Raw genomic sequence first — 12146 nt, 5'->3', positions numbered from 1 at the left:
TCCAGACAATCTTTAGCCAATGAAGTTAGCATCTGTTGATGATTCTTTCCTGAAGAATGATACAGAATGAAGATTTTCATTCTATCATATCTTCTACATTATTACTTGGCATTCTTCTGTAAAAGAGGGTTCTCCCATCCTGTTCATCACATTCATTCACTCATTCATTTGTTCTTCCTTATAATAAGTGACATTAATTCATTTTGTTATTCAATGTGTTATATTAATGACAGTTTTCACTTTGATGCTCAAAATTATCCAATTTGGCCAGTAGGAATCACCTTCAAGCTGGTTTCTATGTCATTTTGACATGGCCCCTTTAGATTTTGAGCATTCCCTTAATTTATGGCACAACAAGAAATTTCTATAACACCTAAAGCTTCTCCAGAGCCAAGGCTAGAATCAGCATTTCTCCAAGATTTACTAGTTCCTTTTAGAGAAAAATGAAATGGTGTTTAAATGCCGGGATCTAGATGCTGCTATGCTCATTTCTTTGATTATTACTGCCTCTAGTTCCTTGCAGCTGACAAAGCTGGGAAACATTTATATCTATATCTGTATCTATATATCTTGATACCTTTAATTCAGTCCAACACTATAGGATTTTTCTTTTCCTCCTCTCATTCCATTATTTTGTGTTTTCTCCCTACCCCCCCCCCCTTTCTATGCTTCAGCACAGACAAAATAAACTAGCTTCTCCACAGAGGCATATCACAGCTCAAGGTTGGGTGGAGAAACTATACCTCTGATGCCACTAGCTCTGCTGTATCATCCCCAGTTGGGTGATCATCTCAGACTTGTGCCCTCAAAGCCAATCTTAACTCCTCCCCTACTCAGGGTCCTCCATCTGTGATCATTCTTGAGCTTTTCTTGATTTAGTAATTGCAGATGATTTTTCCTGATTCTGCTCCTTATTTCCTCCTGTCTGGACTATGTTAATAGATTTCCATCTTATATTCTTGTCCACATGCCTTCCTCATTCTAACACATAATTGCCATGTAATTCCATAGGCAAGTTGATTTCATTTAAGTCAGAAATAATCACTTACTTTTCTAAAAGACTTACATTCACACCAAGTTTAGTATTAAAAGTTGTTATTCTACTCTATTCCAACCCCAGCTCCTCTTAGTACATCCTGTGTTTCAGCTAAAATTAACATCTTTCTTCCCATGCACACTTTCCGTTTTTCTTGAGTTTATCTTCTTCTGTCTGGGTTGGCACAATTTAATTTTTAGAAGTATAATTTCCATGCTATTATCCCACTGCTCAGAAATCTTCCTTGACTTCTTATAGCTTAACAAAACCGTTTATCTGTTGAAGTCATATTCACTAAGGTTCACTTCAAATGCAATTCCCTCCCTCTCATTCCAACGAAGTCTTTACTGAAATCCAACTTGTAATTCATTGTGAACTTTACTGAATGTCCTTAGCACTTGTTTTGCATCAAATTTATATAGTACCATATTCTACTCACTTACAGCATATAGAATTAGGTTTTCCAAAATATAACTGTGGTTTAAAATTTTTAAGTTTATTTTTCTCTCATAAAAATTCAGTGAGCAGTGCAGGGCTATATACGGCAGCTTATCTTCTCAGAGATTCAGGAATTCATGCTTCTCAGGAATTCATGCTCCTTCCTTGCATGACTCTCATCCTCATGTTATAAGATGGCAGCTATCGCTTCAGTCATTATCTATGAATTCTAGGCAGTAGGATGGAGGAAGATACAACAAAATAAGGGAAAAAGAATGCATTTGAGATATATTTTTAAATAAACTCTGTAGAGGTATTATATGCATACAAGAAAATAAAAGCATCCGAAGTTTACAGTTAGCTAAATTTTGACAAAACTCACCAGTAACACAATCAAGATCTAGAAATTTTCTGTCAACCAGAAAGTTCCCTTTTTCTCTTTTGTACTCAAGCACCTCGACTCTGGCTCATATTAACAGACTAAATTTAAAAAAACTAAGATCACCTCAATATACATTAAAAATTATTTGATAAAATTCAACACCCTTTTCAATAAAATTCTTATCAAATTAGGAAGAGAAGGGAACTTCCTTAACCTGATAAAGGGGATCTGTGAAAAACCTATAGCTAGCATCATACTTGAGCATGTGAGAAAATACTTTCCCCCTACAATCAGGAAAAAGGCAAGGATGTTCACTAACACCGCTTTTATTCAACAGTACAATAAAGCAAGAAAAAAAGAAATGAAGGGCAAACAGATTGGAAAGTAAAAAATGGTCTTTATTTGCATACAACATGATCATTTATACAGAAATTCATTTGGAATTTATTTTTAAAAGGTTTTGGACCAATAAGTGAGTTTAGAAGTTAAGATAAAGGTCAATATACAGAAATAAACTATAGCTCTACAAACCATTATCAATCAGAAATTAAAATTATAAATGTTTTGTCATTATTTACTGAGAAAAATTTTATGTACTTTTTTCCACTCCTTTTTTGGGAAAAAAATATCACATATGTTAGATGTTTGAGGTTGTCCCACAGGTCACTGAGTCCCTTCAATTTTTCTTCTTTTTTTTCTCTCTATGCTTCAATTTAGATAGTTTCTATTGCTGTGTCTTCATGTTCACTGATCTTTTCTTCTGAAGCATTAATCTGCTATTATTCTATTAAGCAAAATTTTATTTTAGAAGTATTTTTCATCTCTAGAAGTTCTTTATTATTGACTTATTTCTTTATTATGAACATGTTGTTCTTTAGGAACTATTGATCACATTTATAATAGCTGATTTTAAATTGTTCTCTTTTAATTTCATCAACAATGTCATTTCTCGTTCTGCTTATATTTTCTCCTATTTTGTGGCAACAACTTGCTGTTTTTCTTGCCTAGAAATTTTTTATGAATATCATATTATAAATGTTACAATATTGAGTGTTTCCTATGTTTACTTCCTTTAAAGAGTGTTGAATTAATCTTGTTAGGCAAAGCTTGTATTTTAAAACTTGTTTTTAAGCTTTGCTGGGGTTGGTCTAGAGTAGTCTTTACTCCAAGGCTAATTTGGCCATATTACCAAGCCATGACCTTCTATGTTCTCTTGTTGAATTTCCTGAGGGTTTAATGAGATTTCTCTGCTCTAGATGGAAGGATTTTTTAATATCTCTCAACCTTGTTCAAGCTCCAGTTGTTGTTCAGCTTATAGCTCCTCAGTAGTTATTTTCCCAGCAATTGCTTTTTCTGGAGTTTCACTGTATACATGCATAATTAAAGGGACATTATGCAGGTTTCTCTGCTCAGATTACTCCTCTTCAGTACTCTGTCCCACGGATTCTGACTGCCTCAGCATCCCCAAAATCCAACTGTCTTTTCAGCTCAGCAAGCTCTCATGTGCTCTTCTTGGGATCTTCCCCCTGGGCCATCTTTTACAGGCAGAAAGAAAGGCTAATCGTAGGCTTCCCCTTTTCTCAGTCATCACAGTCCTGCTCTGCCTGTTGTCTCAATGTCTGAAAGAGTTGTTTAATATATTTTATCTGGTTTTCTAATTGTTTATGGCAAGTAGACTGGTCCTGTGCCAGTCAGAGGCAGAAACCAACTAAAGATGGATTTTTAAGAAAGAGTTATTTCTCTTCTTTTTACCACTCATTGGCCAGAGCTCCTTATCTTCAAAGGAGACTGGAAACGTCGCGTTTTTTCTGGGTGGTCATATGGTCAGTGAAAAAATCGGGGAAGAGTGGATTTTGAGTAAGAGCGAGCATTATCTGCCATAATTGTATAGTTGTTAGGTCACCTACCAGTATAGTATCTCCCTGAGTGGAGGGTCAGAGCCTTCCTCATTTCAACAGCCTATGAAGAGCCTGGTGCTCATGCAGGGCTCAGGAAAAATAAAATTAAAAAGAACATAGTCCTGAACATTGAACTCATAATTATCCAAACCACTGAAGAGAAAATTAGGGATGAGAAAAGAAGACAATGTATGCTGGGAGGGGAGAGCCTTGGAGAAAAAGATGTAAATTGTCTTGGAGCTCCAAATGAATTAACCTATAGATTATTTTAAAACTCAGCTGAGGAGTTGGAGACTACAGAAGCCTTGTTGCTCCCCTTACCCCAAATGTCCTTTTCCTGTCACCCATATCACTTCTTTCAAAGTTCAGATCATAAGCCAGAAAGAGAAAGACAAATACCATATGATATCACTTATATGTGGAATCTAAAATTTGATACAAACGAAATTATTTTCAAAGCAGAAACAGACTCACAGATATAGAAAACAAACTTATGATTACCAAAGGGGAAAAGGAGTGGGGGAAGGATAAATTAGGAATTTGGGATTAGCAGATACAAACTACTATATATAAAATAAATAAATAATGAGGTCCTACTGTATATAGCACAGGGAACTATATTCAATATCCCATAATAAACCATAATGGAAAAGAATATATCTATATCTATATCTGTGTGTATATATATATATATATATATATATATATATATGTATCTATATATATCTGAACCACTTTGCTGTACACCAGAAAACTGACACAACATTGTAAATCAACTATACTTCAATTAAAAAAAGAATCAACAGAAAACCAAAAACAAACAAACATAAAAACATAAGCAAGCTACTAAATGAAGACTTTTCTGACTATCCAGCCTACGGCAAATAACTCTTTTATGGCATAATTTGTGTCAAGTTCTTAAAGTATTTGATTATTCATATAGTTTATTTCTACCCTCAAGAAGGGGGAATCAATTTGAAGTGGCAAAATAAATAAAAAATTGTATTTTATTTCTGTTACTTTGTTGCTTTCCTCATAGTGCCTGCCACAGTGAGCACAGAATATGTTAAATAAGAACACTGTTCCTTGATCATGTGTCCAATATCTGGCTGGGAGTTGTCTGATGGTCAGTTAAGACTTCAAAAAGAACAAGCATGTGACATCACTTGTCTTCTGACTACTGGGGGTGATGGGGCTGCTTTCTTGGAGAGGCAGTCTTGGACTACTTTTTTCGAAGCAGGCAAACACATAATATCACTACAACCCTTCCTTGTTTTATTTTTTCCCTTAACCTATCACCAGAAAACATATATTATAAGCATTTCTTTTCTTTCTTTCTTTTTTTGTGGTACGCGGGCCTCTCACTGTTGCGGCCTCTCCCGTTGCGGAGCACAGGCTCCAGACGCGCAGGCTCAGCGGCCATGGCTCACGGGCCCAGCTGCTCCACGGCACGTGGGATCTTCCCGGACCAGGGCACGAACCCGTGTCCCCTGCATCGGCAGGCGGACTCTCAACCACTGTGCCACCAGGGAAGCCCTCATTTATTTTCTTTATTGACTATCTCTTTTTCATTCAGATAAGTACTGGAATTTTTGCTCTTTTTTTGCCACGCTATATTCCTAGTGCATAAACATTTGTGGAATGAAAGAATGGAAGAAGATAACGAAAGAAGTTAAGTGAGAGGATAACATGGAAGAAATGGAGATGAGATGTGAAAGTGTGGTGGGACATTGCCTACCCTCTAAGTGACAAAGAGGGTTATATCTGATGATGAGAGGATTTGGGTAGCTCTTTAAGGGTCATGTAAAAGAGATGGTGAAATATGAAGGGGTAGGTGAAAGAGTTTTTCTCTATCCTCTTTGAATAATTCAGCCAATTCATATTTTGAGTTTGTAGGAGAATCTTTTAATAGTCCACGTGGAAAACGAGCAAATCACAGAAAATTTTATGATGAAGTAAGACAAGAACGGATTTGTAATTCAAAACTAACACAGGAAAACAGAAATGCATGCTGTAATTTTTATTTAGTTTCCAATCAATAAATATAGTTGTCTTTTACATATAAACTGAACTTTTAGTTGCCACGAGTCCTATAAAAACAATATTTTTAATGACTGGTTCCTGCCCCTGTTTTTTCCTGCCTCATGATTTGAAAATGGGTGTTTTATTTTCTTCTCCTTTTCACGTTTAACCTGGAATCCCTTCTCCATTCCCTGGCCTCCATTTCAGCATCAAGGGGCTTATTATTGCAAAGTTAAAAAGCCATAAACAAGGGAAGTTCATAAAGCAAACTGCAACAGAAGAGCAGCTATCATCTTACCATCATAACCACTCTGAATTGCTGGGTGGCACCAGAAAGCTCACTGGCACATTAGCATATGGCAGTGGGAACCTGGTAATTCGGATAGATTAAAAGTTGGTATGGAATTGCCATTAGGCTTTCATCCAGTCCTGGCATGTGTGTGTGTGTGTGTGTGTGTGTGTGTGTGTGTGTGTTGTGTGTGTTGTGTGGTGTGCAAGGGCAGGAAAGGGGAAGGAAGTAAGAGAAGAGAGAAGCATGGTAAATCAATCCTAGGCTCTGCTAAGTTCATGTTTTAGTTATAAATGACCTGGAGGGGTCACGGCTCCACCTCTGTGACTTTTCTCTTTCTGTGGTTCTCAGTATTTTGTTGGCAGCTCCCTTTTCCTGAAACCCACCAAACTGAACGGTTGACTGGCTTTCCCCACTCTACTTCTTTATAAAAGGAGTATAAAAATCCCAGCGGAAAGAGTGGGATTCAAACTCCACTACGCATACAGCTTTCAAACATCCAAAGACAAGAAAAGAATGAGCAAAGGAGAAGTGGTGGTTGGAGTCAGGGGGAAAGAGGTGTCAAAGAGGTGGTAGACCTTTTCTTCATTGTGACTTTGATGTAGACGTGTGCCCTGCATGCTTTGGGTTTAATATGAGAATCTTAGCATGTAACAATATCCTTAGAGTGTGTGATTATCTAGGGCAAGATGTCAACCAATCTGACTACACTGAACTGCTCCTTGAAGAAGGCACGGGTTGACAGTGTCAGAAAACATGGTAACCAACTTTCTCTTGACAGAGTCCTCAGCTGTAGGCTCAGATTAGGTGTCTGAGCTTGTAGTCAGGCCTCAGGGCAACTGAACTCATTTACCCATCTGAATGTTGTCTGTGAAATCAAAAGCTGAAACTTATAGAGCTCCGTGAGCTGAAAATTATAAGGCACTGTGCCACACAGGAGACTTAGTTTCATGTTTATTTTGGGATTTGCAATTTCAAATTCAGTGAAGAATAAAAGATTCTTTACAAGATCATAGTGATTTGTTCCTTTCACACTCTTGGTGACAAATTTCTCATGGTTGGCAAATCCATTAACCCTTTGTGACTTAGATACAGAAACCTATGAACCAGATGGAAGGGGTGTTAACAACAACATACACCCACCCAGCAACTCCCAACACAAAGAGGCAGGGATATTTCATCTTTGCAAGGAGTACATGAAGGTCCACAAACAAAGAGCCCTAGATTGCGTAAACTCAATGGCTTTCCTCCTACCTGCCTCATGTCCCTGGGATAGGGTAGAGAAGGGACATTTTCTTTCTTGGTCCCTTCTGACCTCAGCTGTGGAAGCCTCTGATGTCTTTTCCTGGCCTACTTCCTCTTCCATCTGGGCCTATCACTGCATTTTTGCATGCCACTTCAATGACTCCATCGTGCCTGCAATAACGCTCAACCACTTCTCTCCATTACTTCCCTTGTATTTGAAAACAAGAAAGAGCTCAACCTTATCTGGGCTTGGGCAATACAAACACTTTAGCACGGCAAATGAATTATCTAAATGTGTTAGGAGATATTTTACTTCCTAGCTAAATGTTAAGGATTGTACCACATGGAAGTGAAATGTGCATGGCCAGGGAGGTTAGGAAAACCACCCCAAAGGACAGGGTGACAGAAGGGAGGGTGGTGGTGGTTACCATCCACAAGGCACTGGCTCTAGGTGATACCTGCTATGCTCTGCCATCAACATGGGGCTCCAGGAGAAAGGAGATCCTTTAGATAGCCTTAGCAAACCATGCTCTCTGTCCTCAAGATCATTGAGGATGAGTAAGAGTTTATCTAACCCCAAGTCCTAATGATGAACCCATCAGACATATTCTAAACTGCAATGGGTTATGCCATTTGCACTAACAAACCTGAGCCTTGGTGTCCATCCACGCTGATGAAATAAGAAAGATTATCTTTTCCTTTTTTCCTCTTCCCCTGCTTCTCCTCTGCTTCCTCTCGGGGCTATCTCTCTCACAACCTGCTCTATTCACTTCATGGGCTGCTGGAAGGATTGGGAGCAGGAAGTGATAATGAGAGTAACAGCAATTGCTGTCTTTTACTGTGTACATTTTGTGTGCTAGACACTAATATTTCCACTTCAATCTTCAAACATGCTTGGGATGAGAGCATGTTATCTTCACCTACCCATAAGAAAATCAAGAATGAGAAGAGTTAAGAAACTACCAAGAAAATAAAGTTAGCAGTGGTGGGCACCTCTAAAGGCCATGCCTTTACTAACTAAGCTACATTACATCTTTTCATTCGTAAAGCATTATATAGATGGTTGGTATTGGTTACAGTTCTTAAGCCCTTTGCAACCCTAACCCTGTAGTTGTAAATTTTCCTTGATGCCCTACGATATACCTGAGCCAGGATGTTTAGGAAAGACACCTGATAGGTTAGGTGACAGGCCATTCATAGATCCCCTTTGACAGGGACCTATGAATCTCTTCCTTTAGCTCCCCTGACTTCCAAATTTCCAGTGGGATTTAAAGAGAAAAGGAGGTGCTGAATAACACTTGTTAATTCTCCTGTTCACACTTTCTGGTGTCTCAATCTCTCTGATGGCAAGTATCTTGGCTCAAATAGTAATAAATAAATTTTATATATAGGACAGAGTTTACAAAGGTCTTTCATATCCACATTTCAACTTCCATCCAACTTGCAAGATAATAATTATTATGCCAATTTTTACAAATGAGAAAATTAATCTGCTCAAGGGGCAATAAGTTGTATCCCAAAAGTCTGTAAGTATTTTCCAATTATAAACATCTCCCATAATTAGGGTGGCTTATATGCCCCAGTTTGCCTGGTTGCACCAGCATAATTCTCTCTCAAAAGTGTCCTAGTTTGAGGGATAAGTTATACTATAAACCTATCCTAAAGCATAGAATTAAATCAGAATTTCACTTGCAACTAGCAAATTTTGATAACATGGTGAGTTATACCTTGGGTCATAAGGGATACAGTGTGCTTCTCTTGCATAAGAGTAATTCCTTGAGGAAGGTGGATATTTGGGGCACCAATAACTTTTTAAAAACTCTTTCCACCTGTAAGTGAAAGCTTCCCTAGGTCAACCACTCAATGTTTCTTTCTCAGCCTCAGCTGTGCCGTAGAATCACTTGGTGAGTCTTTTAAAATCAGGGCTGCCTCAGTTCCACCCAGGACCAGTTAATCCAGGACTTCAGGGGTGAAGCCTGGGAAATGGCATTTTCCAAAAATTCTCCAGACAGAGCTTTTGACAGCACAGCCAGAAGTGATGATTGGCGCATGTGAACAAACACAAGTACAATGGTGAAATATGTCAGACCCATGGGGAGGGCACCACAAGAGAGATCAGAGTCAGGAGGGGGATGCTGTCAAGGAGGGGAAAAGAAAGATATTGTTGGCTACCTTTTCTATATTATGAAACTTGCATATGTTTATCTTGACTTAATGAAGTGCTGTTGTTAAAAAAGTACTTTGTTTTGTTGAATAGGTATTGTCTGGTCTTCAATTTCAATACTTGTCTGTCTCCCACTTTATTTAGATCTGTTGCAACCTCTTATTTACTATGTATGTGTGTTGGGGAGTTACAATGGGATAGGATTATTTAGAAGGAATTGTGTATGAAAGTAAAGCTTATATCTATTAGCATCATGTCTTCCAAGGGATAAAACCTTTTTTTATTTTACTTATTTCAGAATATGCTCACTGAGAAAAGAGAAAGACACTCCCATTGTGCAGAGAAAGACATGGGGTCACAGAGAGGTTAGGGCTGAGCCGTGGGTCAGGCAGTGAGTCAATCAAGACCCTGAATTAGCAGTCAAATTTTCTAAGCATTTTCTAATGCTATGTGAAAATTCAGGCATGACGAAAAAGGAGTTTCACTATTTTCCCGATTCACATGAGTATTTTTAAAGCAGAGTATTATTAGGCCTATCTTATGGTTATTTATTGCAATAAATGTTTATTTTCCTTTGAAATGCGCTAAATCATATCCTAATGTTTTTGCTATAATTTTTCGATCAAAAGAAAATAACATTTCAGTTGATGTAATTTCAATATGCTGGGGGCTCAGTCTCCTGTTTCAGGCCCGGTCCAGAACCGGTGCCCGGAGATGCAAGAGGCCAGGCCAGGGACTTGTTCTTTCTTGGTGAAGATCACTACAGTGTAGAATGGCTGAATTCTTTACTGACAACTCCAACTAACTTAAATTCTTTCCTTTAGTTTTTTTTTTGCGTGTAAATAATATTTAGTCCATCCTAAGATTCTCTTCCAAGAGGTCATTTCTCAGCATTTCCCCACGCTGTAACCCTCTCCAAACCCCAATTTTAAGTCTAATTCTTCAGTCTCTCCTCCTTCTTCCCTGATGATTTGCCCTCATTTTCTCTGGGGAAAGAAGGACACATAGAAATGAGCAAGGAACTTTAAATACTATATACCCAGTAGATGCTTTACCCCAAATCCTAACTCACTATACCAGCCACTGGTGGGTTTAGGAGAAGGGAGGGAGACACAATATGTCCAGGCAGGAACTTCTACTGGTCTTCAATCAGTTATGGTTAAGAGTGGAGAAAATAAGTGAGGAATAGGACTCTTGGGTTCCTTCTTTCATGGCACTGATTATTCAGATACATGTAAAGCATTAAGTTCAGGGCCATTCCTTAGACCCAGAATCTGGGGTCTCAGCCTATATAAAATAATAATGTATAATATTATTTCAAGCAGGGGTAGGAAAATAGCCCTCAGAATTTTGTTCCCTCAGACTGCCAAACCAGCAGAAATAAAAATTAAATCTAGAGAGGGTCTTTAATAGCCACAATTCCTGCCCATGTTTCTCTCTAGGAATCTTTAGTGGTTTCACACTGGATAGAAGAGATAATTCTACTTTAGATATCCATCACAGAGATCTTGCCATGCTACTGGAAATAAGTCCTGAACCACTTGATAGCAGATCTAAGTCACTGAAAGTTCCAAATGGTATAAGAAGTCTGGGAAAATCAGACCAGGTGCTGATATCCTCATGAAATTGAACATAACCTCAAAAATTATTGGACATAAAATAATGTTGGTTAAAAAAATGGGAAATGGGGGCTTCCCTGGTGGCGCAGTGGTTGAGAATCCGCCTGCCGATGCAGGGGACACGGGTTCATGCCCCGGTCCGGGAAGATCCCACGTGCCGCGGAGCGGCTAGGCCCGTGAGCCATGGCCGCTGAGCCTGCGCATCCGGAGCCTGTGCTCCGCAATGGGAGAGGCCACAACAGTGAGAGGCCCGCGTACCGCAAAAAAAATAAATGGTAAATGGAAGTAGGGTGGGGATTGGAGTCTGGGAAAGAGGGCTGAAAAAGGAAGTAATTGTAAAGTTTGCTGTGAAATGTTCCCTGGCCCTCCTGGTAAATCCAGATGGGTGTCCTGAAGGAGGAGGGCTAGATGAGTACTTTTGAGCTACCTTTCAAATCATAAGGATGATCTTTAAGTGAACAAGAAATGAAAAGACTCTAGACCTGAGAATAACTGAGGAAGTATGCAGAAGTGAAAGAGCAGAGAGCCATCAGCATACCAGTTTTAAGGTGATGTAGATTTATTCTTCTTCACATGTGTACCTGTCTCCTTTGTAAGCCTCTCAAGGGCTGCGACTGTTCACCTTTATGCTTGACACATAATAGAAGTTTAATAAACAGTTGTTCAATAAAGAAATACACGATTAGACAAATGGATGAGGGTATGAATGAAGTCATAAATGGAGGCGTTTACTATAAGTGGCCTTACGAGCAGCCTTGGCCATGAGTTTAGGACTGTTGTTTGTGACCTCTCAGCTTCCTCTGCCCAACCATACAGCTCACGATGCTATTTCAGAGCATTCTGCCACCAGCAGATGATGCTTGCCTTTGGTCTTTTGAAGGAAGACTGCAGTGAATAGTTATACTGACTTTAAATTTAGCAGCATTGGGCAAGAATAGAAATGTTCTAATCCTGCCTCCTCCAACGGAATGTGAATTGCGGTCAGAGTAATATGTTTTTGCCTCCTGTGATTTAGATCAAATTTCATAGGCCAGACAGGGCGTAGGGAGCCAG

Source organism: Orcinus orca, chromosome 2 (assembly GCF_937001465.1).
Source record: "Orcinus orca chromosome 2, mOrcOrc1.1, whole genome shotgun sequence".
Taxonomy (NCBI): domain Eukaryota; kingdom Metazoa; phylum Chordata; class Mammalia; order Artiodactyla; family Delphinidae; genus Orcinus; species Orcinus orca.
The sequence above is the reverse complement of the archived record's forward strand: the minus strand, read 5'-3'. Positions refer to the sequence as shown.